Here is a 17,814-nt window from a genome sequence, read left to right on the forward strand (position 1 = left end):
CCAGTGTAAACTTACAGCAAATGCTTCTGGGGGATTCGTGTTCAACGTTTTCGCCATTTTGTGAGAAACTATGCGAAGCTTTTCTATCGGCTGATATTCCACTTCACAAACTGAATCATCCTAAGCTCCGAACTTTCTTAGAAGAGGAGACCGGAAAATTAATTCCAGATCCTAGAACATTGAGAAGAACATACATAGCTCGGTGCTATGACAAAACTTTGAAAAAAATAAGAGAAATGATTGGAGAAAGAAATGTATTCGTATCCATTGACGAGACAACAGACTCTATGGGCTGTTATGTAGCTAATGTTATTGTTGGAGTTTTAGAAGCATGCAGCCCTGGAGAACAATTTCTACTACATTGTGAGCATCTGGACAAAGTCAACTGCTCGACGATCAGCTTAGTATTTGACCATGCATTGAGAATACTTTGGCCTGATGGGATTCGAAATTCCAATGTATTGCTTTTTATAACAGATGCAGCACCCTACATGATGAAAGCAGCTGCTTCTTTAAGTGCACTGTACCCAAAAATGGTACATGTGACGTGTTTAGCGCATGCATTACACCGGGTTGCAGAAGAAGTACGTGCAAATTTTCCTGAAGTGGATAAATTAATTGGATGCGTGAAGAAAGTATTCTTGAAAGTCCCCTCTCGAATTTCAGCATTCAAAACAGAAGCTCCAGAAATCCAATTGCCATTTTCACCTGTTTTGACTAGATGGGGAACATGGCTCCAAGCTTGCAGTTATTATTGCAAGAATTTCGATGTTGTGAAGAAAGTGGTTGATTCTTTTGATAATGGTGAGTCAGTGTCAATAAAAAAGGCGCAAGAACTGTTAGCTGATAAAGAAATTGCTGGTAAACTTTCTTACATAAATACTAATTTTGGATTCCTTCCTGATGTCATAACTGCACTGGCAAAATCCCAAGTGACATTAGTGGAACAGCTACAAATAGTGGATAAAGTGGTGAATGATTTGAGCCGTGCATGTGGTAAAGTGGGTGATGCAGTGTCAATGAAAATGAAAAACTGTCTAAGCAAGAACAGGGGGTACACAACATTGTGTTCAATTGGCAGAGCTTTGTCTGGTGACAATTTTTCTCTTCCTGACTGTGAATTAAATCCAGGAGATATTGCTTGCTTTTAGTTTGCTCCAATTGTTTCCGTTGAAGTAGAGAGAAGCTTTTCCGTTTATAAGTCAGTACTAGCAGACAATAGACAATCATTTTTGTTTGAAAATCTCCGCCAAGTTTTGATTGTTAACTGCAATTCAAAATTGTTGTAAAAGTGCACTTGAAATGAATTTTCTGCAATACAAGGTACTGTAACATGGATTTTTTTAAATTTTATGTAGTTCAGTAATCAAGTGAGTACTTAACGTAATTAAAAGTATTTTCATTGGCAATGCTTTACTTTTTATTGGTCATTTTTTTGTTTTTTTTTTAGGTCATTTTTTGTATTTTTTAGGTCATAAATGCATTTTTTATTTTGCATTTTTTACCAATTTATAGGTCATTAAATGCCTTGCCCTAGTAATAAATAAAAAATATGTAACTTAAAAATTAAACTTTATTGGATGTATTTTTGCACACTAATGAAAAATTACAGGTGCACATGTGATTCAACCTCAATTAATTATTGTTTGGTGGCACAATTAATAATTGAATATTTTTTTCCATATTTTTTGCTGTCATTGATCGTCTCGTCAGTGGCAACCCATAAGTAGAAATCATCAAGTTCAGCTCTAATCGTTTCCGTTGTGTCAATGTAGCAGGAGTTCAAATAATTTTTATGGAGTATTGATTCATGCGAAATATTGAAGTTGCGGTATTTGCGTAGGAAAGCTTGAAATTTTGGAACTCCAGGTTTATACCATGGTATGTTTGCAGCAACCATTGCCACGCACAAATTTTTATTAAATTCACTGGTACAAGACGAAGAATGTTGCACCACCACTTGTGTAACAAGAACTTGTTTCTTTTCAACGGAGCACGTTTTTTATTTCTCACATGAAGTTCAATTTTTAAATGCTGTTCTAACTGTGACTTCATGGAGCAACCAATGTGTTCGCCACACACTTTGCATAGCATGATTTTACCGTCGTAGTAAAGGAATCGTCAATTGAAATCCAGCAGTAGACTAGCTATTTGTATCACCTGATGTCAAAATAAGCTTCATAAGAAAACAGAAAAAAAAAACTATTGTTTTCTTTTAGAGCAATTGATTGGAGATGTTTGTGGGAAATGGTTATACCCATAGGGTAACTTTCACTTTTTCCTTCACCGCGTTAGCAGTACAATGACCCACCCTTCGCAGTGGTATTTGTTCCTACTTTACCGTTACTTCTTAAGGGATATACACACTATTAGCATTGCAAACAAATGTCCATTTTTTCACAGAATACGTTACTATTTTCAATTATTAAATTATATTTACGCACTGGAGACGAAGAAATAAGCTTTATAAACAATTTTAAAACATATAACTTAAGAATTAAGTAGAGGGAAAATTGGTGAAAAAAATGTGTATTCTTTCAAAATATGTGAAATATGCCAAAATATTTATTATGCACCAAAATGTGTAAAAATATGTAACTTTAAAACATTGGAATAATGATCTCTTTGATATGATTCGCCAACATTTTAGCTTTCCTTATAGCTACATACAGTGATGGACAGAAATATTCGTATGAACCCTTTATCTTCAATAAATTAAACATTCTGACGAATTAACGTTATAATTGTACTAATTTTTCTTTTTATCATAACATAATTCCTTATTGTTTCTATCTATACAGAGAAATCGGTGTCAAACTGAACATAAAGCGACTAGCAATCGTTTGAACCATAATATGCTAGGACAGGATTATTCGAATATTGCAATCGTGGAGACAAACTATACAGTAAAAATGCTGTGTATACATTCGCTAGTGCTTCAACCATCGTTTTGATGCAGTCGATAGACAAACGAGTCACAATATTCTCCTGACACGCAAAGCTGTAACACGTGCTAGTGTAATGGGACGTAAAGGTAAAGAGACAACTATTCAAGAAAGAAGAATTACTGTATTATAAATTTACACAAACAACAGAAGACATATGCCGAAATTGCAAATGCTGTCAACAGAAGCTGTTCTACAGTGTGTAGTATTATAAAAAATGTTAGAGAACGGAAGACATTAATAAATAGAGAGCGCACAGGTCGTCCACGGAAGCTAACCAACAGGAAAGAAAGGGAGATTATTAAGACAGTGAAGAAAAATCCAAAGGTGAGTGCATCAGAAATAACAGCTAATTTACAGGACGATTTTGGTACAGATGTTCATCCTAAAATGGTAACCAGAGCTCTTCACCGGGCCGGGTACAATGCCAGGGTGCCATGGAGGAAACCCTGTATAAGTAAGGTAAATAAATAGAAGAGACTACTGTTCGCAAATGAATTTGTCGACAAAGCTGCAGGGTTCTGGAACAAAGTTATATTTTCAGATGAAAGTAAATTTAATATATTTCATTCTGATGGGCGACTTTTGGTCTGGAGAAAACCGAACACAGAATTAGACTAGAAGAATATTATATCAACAGTTAAGCATGGAGGTGGAGATGTCATGGTGTGGGGGTGCATGTCGGCCACTGGTGTAGAAGAACTGGTATTTACTGACAATTTACCCTTGGACAAGTTCAAGTACATGCAGATATTCCAGGACAATCTTAAGAAGAGTGCAGATAAACTTGGTCTTTTAGGGGATTATTATTTTCAACAAGATAATGACCCAAAACATACCGCAGAAATTTTTCGTTTGTGGATTGTCTACAATACACCTCACACTTTGCACACTCCACCCCAATCCCCTGACTTGAATCCAATCGAACATTTGTGGTCTGAACTGCAGAAACGAGTCCGGAAACATCGAATATCCAACAGGAATGATCTCAGACAGAAACTTCTAGAGGAATGGCATCAAATAGGGCGGAATGTCACTGAAAAATTAGTTTCTTCCATGCCTGTACGATTGAAAGAAGTCATTCGCAGGAGATGGTGGGCAACTAAGTACTAATGTTTGTTTTGTTTATATTTTGTGTCTATTTTTGAATACTTTTGTCCAAGCTTCTTGTAGCCAAATCATACAATGTTTTTCTATATACATTTATAACATATGACAATACAATTATTTATTTTCTGTATACATTTATAACATATGACAATACAATTATTTATTTTCAGAAGCATTCTCATTTCTCTTCATTACATTCCCACCTACAAGTAATTTAAAAGCTAATTATTACTTTCCCGAATACTTTTGTCCATCACTGTATATAGGAACAAAATATGTAATTACATAAAATCCGGGCTCTACATATCAGTGATGAAGCTAAGGTATAAATACTGGGTAGCCTAAGCTGAAAAAATTTGCTTACTTTATATATTTTTATATAGCAGAAGATTCTCGGCTTTTCTATCATTTCTTTTTGTGACAGACCCCTCAAGAAGGTGAGGTCCACTCATTTTCACCCCAGAAGAGAATACAGATACTCGTATATCGTTGTTGTTCCTGCAATAACTCCTATGTGCAAAATATAAAAGTTTTCAGTAGGAAGAAAAAACACATTTATTCAGCCTATGGCAGCCGTACATAGAAGACTGTGAATTCTTACATTTTCGAAAGAAAGAAATATAATTGCAAATAGGAGATTTTATTATTTGCTGTATCACTATTTAAGTTATTTAATAGAGCAAAAACCTAAAAATGATAAATATGTCACATAGGAGTTATTGCAGGAACAACGACGATATGTCTCATAACACTCTGTTAGCGAAGCATATTTCTTATATCATGAAAATTGAAAATTTATACTTTGTTTTCCTCCATGTGCTTTTTTAATATGTAAATTCGGTGTCGATCTTCTGTCTTTGTAAGCACATTTTGTTTCATACATCCAACTTGAATAGGGCCTACAGTTTCTCTTTTAATTCTACAAATAATGACTTCAATGTGCCATTTTACACAAAATTAATATGCACAACACATATTCACTTTTGATCAAACTAATACTCAAAACGCAGCTCATTCAGAGAAAACCAATATGGTTGGTTGGTTGGTTTGTAGCCAAAGTTCTGGTATCATGGCAATGAAGCCATTAGCTCTCTTGCAGTCTAGTATTTTTCCGTGATGTTGAGGTGAACAGGCAAGGCTTCTCAATTTTCCAGGTGGTACTTATCCATGATTACGTCCTTTCCACATAACACACAATTGGGTAAGAGGGAGATGCTGATTCTATGTAAATGAGCTGCCAAAGAATCATGCCCGGTCAGAAGGTAGAAGGCTGTCACTGCTGAATTTCTTGGTTCTTCAGGGATGATGTTTATATTTTGGAAGAGGGGTTCCCATGATTTATCTTAGCTGATTCCTTTATTCTGTTCAGAAATTTTTGTTTGTATTGAATTTTTTTATTTAATGTGACAGAAATAAATGATTTTTGAGTAACATGTTTTGTGTTACGGTGCAGCCTTTCGCAGCCAGTTGCCCACCAATTCATTCCCTGTAATGCGCAGTGCGCTGGAACCTATTGCACAACTATTTTCTTGCCAGTTTTTGGAGCTGCTTGATCAGGGTGCAGCACTGAGAAGTTGTGTGGAGTCCTTCCTGACTTCTTTATAGAGAAAAATTTATAAGTTCCTCCAGCTCCTGCAGCATCAAAATCGGTTAGTAAAGATCAATCGCTGTAAATGTGTAGCCAGGTTTCACAACGATATTTGCTATTAATTATTTTGCTACGTTTGGATTTGTATCGTTTTTAACAATTGTTTATTGTTAGTAAAATAACATGTGCAAAAATACACTCTTAATTCTTACCTGAAGGAGTAAAAAACTCGTGCTCAGGGAGTTATCTAAACACATACTTAACACAAACAAAGATAATTATTTGACACAAAGTGGGTCAAGAAAAAAACAATTATAGGAATAAAATACAATTTCAATTTTAACAATTTAAATCATACAAATACATACACATATTAAATTAACATACCAGGGTTGGATAAAAAGTAATGGCAACAGTTCGATATTTCTGACATGGCTTTATTCACAGGGGTACAACATTTACGTACCTTCTATATAGTCGCCCCCCTTATTTATTACCTTTTGCCAAATGTTTGGAAGGCGTCGTACACCATCAGCGTGTCCATCTTTGTTGATGTTCTGTATTGACCACCCTAAAGTATGGATAAGTTCATCTCTGATATTGTATCGGGTCCCTCGCAGTGGTTCTTTCACTTTGGTGAAAAGATCGTAATTGCATGGATCATATCGGGTGAGTACGGTGGATGTTCCAGTAGTCCGCGCTTTCCGTCTGCCTTGGAGGTACAGTGTGGTGCAGTATTACCCCATCAATGTCATACGCCACAATGAACATCTTCACAGCACTTTGTGTAGGGCGCACTTTCTTTGGACAAGGAGAACCAGGATGCTTCCATTCATTTGATTGACATTTCAAGTTTGGTTCATACGAGCGAGTCCAGGTTTCGTCCATAGCGACGATTCGTCCAAGAAAGTCGTCACCTTCCCTTTGGTACCGGTGCAACAAGGCCTTCGCGGAACGCTTTAACCCATCGTGCAACTGTGCGATATGGCAACGCTGCATCGCCACATGCTTCACGCAGTCCCTGAAAACATTCTTGTGCACTATGACCTCGTGCCATTTCAATTTTGATCCAGGAATGTTGCTCTAGTATTGTAAGGATGGTCGTAGGGTGCTCGCACTATCCCTATGAAAGTGAACGTTCTACACACTGCAGTAAATTGATGGAGTATTGTCGCCGCTGGCTGCACTAACTCATCTAACAGTCCTTGTTCATGTCCACACAGCTGGCAGCTCTCGAATGCACCATCGTCACGTGACAGCAGTGCTGCCATTACTTTTTATCCAACCTATGTATATTCTTTAAAAATTAAATTCCTAACGCTACTTTTGAAATTTTTTATACTAAAATTTTCCAAATTTGGGTATTTTTCAATTATTTTATTGTATAACCTTGGACCATAGTAGGTATCATAGCTAAGAGCTGGGCTTGTTAAACACTTCGTTTCCTCTAGTCGTATAAAATCGGATCTTTTAGTTACATATTTATGATGATACAATTTGAATTTATTACGATTTTTATCTATGAAGTTTAATAAGGCAATATAGTAAATCTGTTTAATTTTCAAAACATTAAAATCAGTGAACAAAAGCTCGGATGAGTAATCAATTGGTTTATTTTAATTATTCTTTTCTGAATAAGTATTAGTGGAGTGAAATTAGAATTACAAGCATTTCCCCATCCTAAAATTCCACATTGGAGAATGGATTGAAATAAAGCTAAGTAAATGAGACGAAAAAAATATTGACTGGTAAATATGACTGAAGTATAACAAAGATATAAAGTTTTACGTAATCTATTGCATGAATATGTAATACGTTTATTCCATCGTAAATGTTGGTCAATTGTAATGCCTAAATACCTAACTTCTGAGGATTCGGTTAATATAGGACATTCACAATTTTAAGAAGAACAATAAGAATGACGAATTTTGAGCCTACAAGAAGATTGAGGAGATTTAAGACCATTGGACCTTAGTGAAAACGGAACAACAGTTGTTTTGGATATGTTTAAGGGAAGAGCATTTGGTTTGGTTTGGTTCCAATAAGTTGTTTCCAGTTTGAATAGTTATGTATTCCAAGGGATTTTGTCGGATTTGTGACATTTCAATGTTAGTTTGGGGAATGAGATGCGTTTGTAATCTTTTAACTTTCTGCATAAATCCTTCTTGTGTGTTTAATTTAGTAACTTAGGGAAGATTTTGTATTTTCTCCAATAGTCTGCATTAGACAGTCTAATTAATTTCTCATACCGGATTTCTGCTTGTTCTTGAAAGTCGTGTATCAGTGGCTTTTGTTGAGTAAGTTGTCTCATTGAATCTGTTGGTGTGGATTTCCCTGCACCTATAATTAAATGTACTGCTTGGTTTTGAAATTTTTCTATTTTATTTCATTGTTGTGGGGTGCATGTGATGAGTATTTCACTACAATATTTGAGGACAGGTTTCATGTACATATAAGTGGAATTTAGTGTACCGGTACATCTCTGGCTTCCCCATTTGCAGCCAGCTAATCTTTTTAACAGATTTAATCTCTTTTTGGCTTTTTCTATTACAGTATTAATATCATCTTTTCAAGATAATTTGTTACCAGTATCAAATATGACTCCTAGATATTGTGAATTGATTGCTCTTTGTAAGGGAAGTCCATTAAGCTTGATGTTTATGTTAACTGGTTTAGTGACATTTGTGAATATTTGATATTTAGTTTTGTCTGCATTTACTTGCATTAGGTTAGTAGAGCACCAATATTCCAATTTAGTGATAGCTGTGTTAATTTGGGTTTCCAATGACTTGAGCTTATTCTTTGGTTTTGAAATCCAGATGACGAGGTCATCAGCAAAAAATGCAAACTTTACTTTTTTGCCAAATATTTAGGAAGATCGTTGATAAATATATTAAATAATGTTGTACTCAACACTGCTCCTTGAAGTACACCCATAGCTGTGTGTTTGTATTTTGAAAACTATGACTGATATTTAACTGTGTTGAATCGCTGTGTGATAAAGTCTTGTAACTAACAGAGCATATTACCTCAGATTCCTATTTTGTGCAATTTGTCTACAAGCTTAGGCTACTCCTCCATATGCTGTCATAAGCAGATTTGAAATCAACGAAAACAACTGCAGTATGTTCTTTTTTGTTCATGGCTTCTTTAATACCCTGACTGAAATAAACAACTTGTTCGTTAGGTGAGTGCAGTGGTGATATTCGGCCGGCTCACACCAGTATTGACGAACCGGTTGTTAAATTTTTCTAGGTAATATTTGCAATTACCATGGACATATACAGTATATGTTTAACATACATTACTGATTGTTAAACTTTTTGAATATCATCACTGGGTGAGTGGTATTGTATAAAGCAAGGGCGTGCAGTGTAATTTTTGTGTGGGTAAGCTCTGAAGTTTTCTTATTGACATTTCTTTTATACATATTAGTCATGACTTATGAAACTTACAGCTTTTCTAAATATATATATACATACAGTGTGATTAACGAGGATTTACCGTCCCTTACGGAGCTTATTTTTAGCTTCAGAAAACTAGCCAATTAAAGAAATGGCACTTCTGAATAGTTCATTCTCTATTTGTAATATTTTTTTCCCGTAAAACTAAAGAAAAAAGGTATTTTACTAACAACTTCAAATTGATGTAACTCTGAAAATATTGTGATTAGAACAAACGTTTATATGACTTTTTTCTCAGAATGTCTTCGCAAATAAGCTCCATAAGTGACTGTAAATCCTCGTGAATCACCCTGTATATATATATATATATATATATATATATATATATATAGACTGTTTTAGCTACAGTACTACAAAATGTTAATAAATAATATTATAGCATTCTTTCATTAGGCTTACTTTCATGTAATATGGCGATGAACAGCAACGACAGTAGCTGTAGAAATGTATTACAGTACTTATAAGTAAAGTCCATTCTTCTTTCTTGTTTTGTGAACTTTTTGATTACATCTTCATAAAATGTGGCAGATTGTATCACTTATGAAGAAGTCCCTTTTCAATGGATAGAAGTGCTAACCCGTTAAGACGTTCTTGGCTTTGTGTTGATCGCTGGTATGATTTTATTCTTCTAAGTGCAGAGAATGTTCGCTCTACAGAAGCTGTGGTGCTAGGGATAGTGACAATAAGTAATCCAAGTTTATAGACTTCTGGTAATGCTGTGTCAAGTTGTTTTTTCTTGAGTGTGTTAACACCTGGTACGGATGTTGTCCAGAAAATTCATCATAAGAGTAGAGCACAATGAGTTCATTTTTCAGACTGATAAAATCAAACGTGTCCGACTGATTTTCTTTCAAAATGTTAAATATAATAGCAGGAAAGTTCACCCTAAATTCTTCGTACTTCTGAGGTTGTAACAAAGCCACAAAGTTTAAGTTATGCATAGAACTAAATCTTTCGTCAATTTGAAAAACTATTGTATCGATTATCTCAATGTAAAGGGCCTTTCTTGCAACTTCAGGGTCTTGTTCTGTGCGACGACATTTACTTGGAGTTCCATCATCTTCATGGTGGTAAACTACAGTTTCTATCCTTATAGAATCCCAAAATTTTCTGAGATTTTGGATATGTCTTTTTTGTTTCTGTAATTTTTTCACAGCAATGCTGAATATCTAAAGATTTGAACTGTAGTATATTGAAAAGTATGTCAGTGTAGCTGAATATCTTACTGAAAATAACTAATAACAGTGATCTCTCAAAACTGGTCAGAAATGTAAGGAAGCCTTGTGCAGTAACAACTGTTACACTGTCCCAGGTAGAACTGTCTTCTAATTGTCTTGAAAAAATCCAATGAATTCATCCCTATGTTCCTTTACAGTCTGAATAAGACGCGGTGTGAAATTCCATCTAGTTGGAGCATGTCTAGGCATTTTCTTTGAGGTATATTCCTTAAGCCGTTGTTCTTTTGGATGATTTACTGAAGAAAGAACCCAAACCAGTTAAAGTCTGTAAAAATATTCTGCTCACTTTCAAACACGTAAGTGATTGGGGCAAGATTAAATTTAATTTATGACAAACAGTGCACAAATATTGCCTTAGAATATTTTTCAAGAAATTTAGTTCTCAGACCATTTGTGTGACCAGCCATGACAGCAGCTCCATCGAACGTTTGAGCAACGAGCTTGTTGCTTATGTCATACTCAGTGGCTATACTTTGGACATGTTCGAATAAACCACTAGCAGATCTATCATTGCTTACATCAGTAAAGCATATGAATCTTTCATTAATCTCACCATTCTCTGAATCAACATACCTAAGAGTGGTTGAAAGCTGGGATGCATTCATAATGTCTGAAATTTCGTCTAGCATGATTGCAACAAATGACGTTTTTGAAAGTTCTTGTTTTATGTTATCCATAACAACATCACTTACAGCGAGAATCAAATCATTCTGTATTCGATTTGAAGTTCCGCGGAACGTGGCAGAAGTTTCCAGATGATGGCTGAGGGTTAAGTCATATTTTGCAAGGTAATTGAGCGCACCTAAATATACTCCTTTGTTAACTGCCTCTTCTGACTCACAATGACCACGAAATGGCAATTCATGTATGGCTAGAAAATAGATTGTATCAATTAACCTCTTCAATATTTCCCTGTTCTTTCGCATCATTTCATTGTGTTGCTCGACAGTGACACGAAGTTGTGAATCTGACTGTACATCTATTCGAGATGATCCAAATGACTTAAATTGTAAAACACTAAAAATATGTGCCTGTGACTTTTCATGTTTATTAATGGCATTGTGCAGATTTTTCAGATTATCATAACCATTATTTTTAGACCAAACTGTTTCTTCTTTAGAAAACATAAGACAGAGCCAGTGAAAGAGTTTATTTAATTTCGCACTTCCTGCAATCCACTGAGTTGGGACGCTTGAAAATATCGAGTATATTCTTTTCCTTTGTCTTTATGAGCAGCAAAAAGCGTTGGCATTTCAGGACATGATCAATCACTTAGTATTATGTTTAATTTTTCTTCTAAAGAATGTAATCGAAATGTGTGTTTCAATAATTGTTCAATAGGACATAATGAATCACCCATTCTTAATCAATACCGTATTTAGCTTATACACAGAAAACTACGACATAAATTGTCACTCACAAAGAAACAAAATCTTCAAATAACTGAAAGATCCTGAACACTATCTCAGTTGACAAACAAATCTCATGTTTCACACACACTGCCAAATTCTACACTGGTATTCTTCTGCAGGAAGTCAAGTCTGGACAAGCGATAATCCCAGCGCTTATTCTTGCTGTGTACTGGCGTATAGGCAATACAGTGGTATACGAGGAAATTTTCCATCCTTGTCTACTGTCTGCGCATGCACCAGCACTGTAAAATGAGGCTTCAGGCAAGCTGTGAACGAAGAGCTGCCTTACTGCAGAAATGTAGTTAATCCAGAACACTTATATATAAAGTGCAGAATACACTTTATTAAAAAATGTTCATCTATAAGCTGAATGAGATAAAATTGATACATTAATTTGAAGTGTGTCTACTAGGGTATGCGGCGCTTACCCCACTTGCCCTAAATGCACGCCCCTGGTATAAACCCAGATTGCTGTTTTGAAAACAAGTTGTTGGATTCAAGGAACCAATTGTGACGTGCAGCAATCATTCTTTCCATATTTTCCATATCTGGCTTGTAAGAGAAATAGGTGTGTAGTTATTAATATTAGATGAAGTTTTACCTTTCTTCAAAATGGGTATAATACTGGTAATGATTTTCTTTTTCAGTTAGCAGATGCTGGTACTGTAAAACTTGTCTCCAAGGTTCTTGATAAATTCTGAATGAATTAAATCTGGACCAGAGACTTCATTGCATTTAAGAGTCCCAATAGCTGCATCTAGTTCATGGATTGTGAAACTAACAACAAACACTTCTCTTGTGTTTCATGTAAACACACCTCTTTTGCTCATCTTGATATTTTTTCATGTTTTTTTCTAACTTTTTGTGAGTTGTTGTGATTCTATATATTATTGTATATGTACTTAAAAAGGCGTTTGCAATAACCTGGGGGTCTGTTAGTTGTGTATTTTTGTAAATTATAAGTGAATTACTTGGTGGATTACTCTTTGTGATATTAGATATAAATTCGGGTAAGCTTTTATACTATCTTTTCTATACCGGTAGTCCATTTTAGAGATAAAATTGTTAAAACATTGCCTACAAGGGCGCACCCACGGGGGGGGGGGGGGGGTCCATCGGGCCCGGACCCCCCCCCCCCCCCAAAGTTGTAACATTACTACTGAATTTTTAAGCGTTGATAGCATATAATTCCGTTTACTCTAATTTCACCGAAATGATTCACGTCCATGTACAGTACGTAACACTTCTGATTTTTCCTGCTAGCCAAGTCCATCTAATGGCATCCTACTATAATCGTTGGTAGCTAGAGCTCTCTGCTGCTGAAAACGTAGCCGAGTGCCATCAGCCAACAAAGAATGCACAATTCTGTACTCGCTGTGTTCCAACCATCACGTTGTCATCACTGCTTAGCAGATTGAGTTCAATGTTGCCAAAGTATCTATCATTGATTATAATAAGTATTGGCGGTATTTGACTGGTCTGTGTTTGATTTTCCAAGTATTTGTGTCTTGAAGAATTATTAATGTGAAGTTGTGAAAACTGTTATGTGATATATTAACTTAATAGTAGTATTAGCACAAGTGCTCACAATGCAAAAACATAAAATTACCAGTTTTTTCAGCTCGGTTCCATCAAAGGTGGCTAAGTGCAATATTGAGACTGTACCTAACCTACAACCAACGAGTTAGAAAGAGAAAGATATAGAGTGGTCATTGCCCCGCCATGTTTGAAGAAAATTGAACGACCGTTGGTAATGAACTTATGCGCCCAAAACAAAGTGGGCGTTGTGATAACTGACATTAGAATCGTCAGCTGTCTTAATTTCGTTTGCATAAATCAGTTAAACTGAAGTGGAAAAACCTAGTATTTCGTCAAATACGTGATAGGAACTTAATCTAAACTTATGTATGCTAAATTTAAAACACTTGAGCTATTCCTAGAAGGAATGCTTAAAAGAATAACCTAAGCAAATTTGTCATGTAGTATGACAAGAAGTCCTAGCAAATATACTGAAGAAAATGTTAATATTCCTAGGTTCTTTTAAATGCGACCTGCAACATTGCCTATAAAATGAACGAGTATGATTCGGATGATTTTATTAAGTTGTTTTCCCAGTCTCTACACGTTGCAAAAGTATTTACTATACCATAAGATATAGAATGAAAGTAGGCCCTATCTGTAGTAAACAACCTTTACCTCCAAGCTTATAACGTGGGTGAAACATGACAAAACACACTTTCAGTTTTTTTGTTACAGTAAAGTATAATTATTATCGAAATGTGAACGTGAGGCCAACAGCCGGCTGGTCTGTCTGAGCCTTTCAAGGGCTGTGGCACCACAGATAATTATTAGTGTATAATTGAGCACCCACGTACAATAATGGGGTAAGTAGTTACGAAATATATTCATACTTATCCCATTATTGCACGTGGGTGCTCAATTATGTTCTTTCATGTCCTTCCAGTCAAAATACTAACAACAATACGAGCTACCCCAGAGTTTTGCGTTATTTTGGATGCGAGTGTCGAAATACAATTTTAATATTTGATTGCTATTACTAGGTTTGAAACGGAATTGCAGCGGTTTTATCCGTATTTAGTTTAACTTTATTACTAGTGAATCATTTATTTGATTAATCGTTTGTCTTCGAAATAGGCCTAACTTCTTATAAGCTACAGCTCATCGTCTTCTTGTATAAGCAGTAAGGACAGAAGGTGCAGAAATAAAGGATGCCGGTGTCGAAATACAGTTTTAATATTGTATTGCTATTTGTTTTTCACTGGGTCTGAAACGGAATTGTATTGGTTTTATCCGTATTTAGTTTAAGTACATTACCAGTGAACCATTTATTTTGTTTATGCCGGGCGTTGTTACACATTTAAGCATGAAAAAAAAATGCTGCTAATTAACAAAACTATGGACTTAACTTCATAAATTTACATGAAATATGATATATCAGTTGTGTTTTTCCTTTTGACATTGCAGTTATATGCAGCACACACAACAGGCATGTTTTTTCTTCGTTTTTTTTGTACTTCTTACCTCCGTTATACAACATTGTAAGCAGACGAATTTTTACAAAGGTGGGCGCTTAGCTCAGATCTGCCGTGTTTCGCGGTGGCACCGCAAAGAGCGCTGTACAGGACAACATGGCCACTCTATAGTCTTCTCTTTCTAACTCGTTGCCTACAACATGATGCCAATATAGGTATTCTTGAACCGTCTGCATCGTCATCATCAACCCCAACATCGGTATTACTGAATGTGGACTCTAGTGGTAAAGATATAAGTTCTTTTGTTAACAGAGTACTTTCATCAAGGGAGAAATTTGAGACACTAAATTCCATTTGGGTGCCGAATGAGAATTTCAAGTTCCCAGTAAAACCAGTTGGAAAGAAAAAAAAAAAACCTCAGTTTCCAAAAGAGATGGCTCCAACGATGGAAGTGGTTAGCTTATTCAGACAAACAAAAGGGTGCATTTTGTAAATACTGTGTTTTGTTTGCACCTCAAGAGGTTGGAATGCACGAAGCTACACCAACAGGAAGGTTAGTGAATCAGCCATTTGACAATTGGAAACATGCATGTGAAACATTTAACAGGCATGAAAAGTTACAGTATCACCTGAATTCTGTGGATACTTACACTAAATTAAAATCTATCGAACAAGGTAACGAATTGCCAGTTTCTTTGCAGATTGATAAAGCATGAAGAGAGCAAGGGAATGTAAATGTTCAAAGGATACTCCCGATAATTAAAACCGTTATATTTTGTGGCCGCCAAGGCATACCATTACGTGGGCATAAGGACTTCGGTCCCTTTGATTTGGAAAATCCACCAAATCATAATGAGGGAAATTTTAGAGCTTTGTTAAGGGAGCGTGTTGATGCAGGAGATGATAACTTAAAGAGCCATCTATTAGTCTGTGGAAAAAATGCAAGTTACATAAGCTGGAAGACACAAAATGAAATTATATCAGCCTGTAACTATATTATTCGTAGCCAAATAGTAGTGAGAGTGACTGAGGCAAGATGTTTTGCTATCTTAGCTGATGAAAGTGTAGATGTCAGTGGGACTGAACAGTTTTCTCTGTCAGTACGTTTCCTTGAAAATGATAGCATCAGAGAAGAATTCCTACAGTTTATTCCAGTTTCTGAGACAACTGGAATAAATTTGGCTAGAACAATTCTTGAGAGCCTCACTCGATTTAATGTTGGTTTGAAATATATGAGAGGGCAAGGATATGATGGTGCAAGTGCAATGAGTGGACAGTTTCAAGGTGCCCAGGCCTTTATTCTTAAAGAATGCCCTGCCGCTTTATATGTCCATTGTGCTTCTCACAGTTTGAACCTCGCCATATCAGATGCATGTTGTGTTCCAGAAATCAGGAATTGCATTGGCAATGTAGGTAAAGTGTGTGAATTTTTCAACACTCCCAAAAGGCAAGATGTATTAATAAATAGTATAAAAGAGCTTTGTCCTGAAAATAAAAGAAGCAAACTCGTCCAAATGTGTGCTACTAGATGGATAGAAAGACATGACTCTGTGATGGTATTAATGGAACTGATGGATGCTGTCCTCCCTGCATTGAAAACCATTTCTTTGTGGACTGACAAGGATGTATCTTCCAAAGCCGATATGCTGAATTCTTCAGTGACCTAGCCTGCATTCCTAATTTCCCTTCACGTAATCAACAAGCTCTTCTGTGTAACAAAAACCTTAAGTGAATACCTTCAGAAGACAGATATGAATTTGGAAAAAGCACTTAACCATGTAGAAAATGTTTTAGAAGTGTTACAAGAGGTTAGTGATGCAGCAAAAGACCAGTTTAAATCTATATTCTCGACGGTTTCTACTCAGCTGTCGTCACTTGGAGAGGAAATTAGAATCCGTCGATGTGCATCTGGACAACGTTCACAATTCCGCAGCAATGTTCCTGCTGATAATGCTGAGGAATATTACAGGAGGACTGTATTTTTGCCATTCCTATCTAATATGCAGTCTCAGATAAAAACAAGATTTGCTAAACATAACATTTTGACAAAATTTTTGCGTCTGATCAAGGAAGATGGGGTTGCTAGTGATTTTATAGTTCTGGCCAAGTTTTATTCTCAAGTAGATACTAATTTTTGTGTCCAAGATGAGGAATTGGTATGTGAATTTGAACTCTGGAACACATTTTGTAAAGGAAAACAGTACAAGTCAGTGTGGGAAATGTAGCCTATATTGCATGTGAATATGATTTCTATCCTCATGTGAAAGAGCTGTTGAAGATTTTATTAACATTGCCAGTGTCCACAAGTACAAGTGAAAGGTCGTTTTCGACTCTTAAGAGATTAAAGTCATACCTGAGAAACACCATGGGAAATGATCGTCTAAATGGTCTTGCTTTGCTAAACATCCATCATGATATCACAGTTTCTCCACAAGATGTGGTTACTGTACTAAAGATAAAGTCAAGAAGACTGGATTTTGTTTTGTAAAAAGAAATTGAAAGAGGTATGTTTGTGTGTATATGTGTGCGTGCGTGCATTTATGTAACTTGACGTTCTTTCATTGGACCCCCCCCCCCCCAAGAGAAATTCCTGGGTGTGCCCCTGGCTGAGAGTACTTCTTTCTTAAATGTGGCCACTTTACAAGTTTCCAGTCTATAAAATTGTCTCTATTACTGTTCTCTTCTGCTTGTTTTCTGGCTGAATCACGAGCTACTTTTGATGTCATTGATTCTGGTTCACGTTAACATTTTGTTTAAAAAACTTAAAATTGTTTAAACACACGTTAAAAGTGTTAAAATTTTTTAAGAAGGTTATGTACCTTAGACAGACGGCCCGTTTTGATGCCGGTTCTGTATCATCTTCAGTATCCTACGAACTACTGATGTTCCTGTTGATCTTGCATACTGCCATTTGCATTCGTCAGTTGTAGGGGTGGGGGTGAGTTGCTCCTATGGTGGGGGTGTTTGTTTGTGTGCTGTGTATCATGATGTCGAATAATGTGTGGGTATTGAACTGTAATTGTGTATTAAGTATATGTTGTGGGTGTGTTATTGTATGTTTGTA

General features: G+C 35.9%; 1 protein-coding gene across 13 annotated transcripts in view; it reads left to right on the forward strand.

Moving 5' to 3' along the window:
- Window positions 1-17,814, forward strand: part of LOC138705813 (uncharacterized) — a 219,674-nt gene that overhangs the window by 39,782 nt on the left and 162,078 nt on the right. For 8 of the 13 annotated variants that reach the window (XR_011333807.1, XR_011333811.1, XR_011333814.1 and 5 more), the window contains one exon: window positions 15,063-15,303. The exons of 1 other annotated variant lie outside the window; for it this stretch is intronic. The gene's annotated coding sequence lies outside the window, so the exon portion shown is untranslated. Of the gene's footprint in view, window positions 1-5,209; window positions 5,345-5,508; window positions 9,393-12,897; window positions 15,304-17,814 lie in introns of those variants that run through there. 4 more of the 13 variants (XR_011333813.1, XR_011333816.1, XR_011333817.1 and 1 more) reach the window with 4 other exon arrangements.

The sequence above is a fragment of the Periplaneta americana genome, chromosome 9, assembly GCF_040183065.1.
Source record: "Periplaneta americana isolate PAMFEO1 chromosome 9, P.americana_PAMFEO1_priV1, whole genome shotgun sequence".
NCBI classification, from domain to species: domain Eukaryota; kingdom Metazoa; phylum Arthropoda; class Insecta; order Blattodea; family Blattidae; genus Periplaneta; species Periplaneta americana.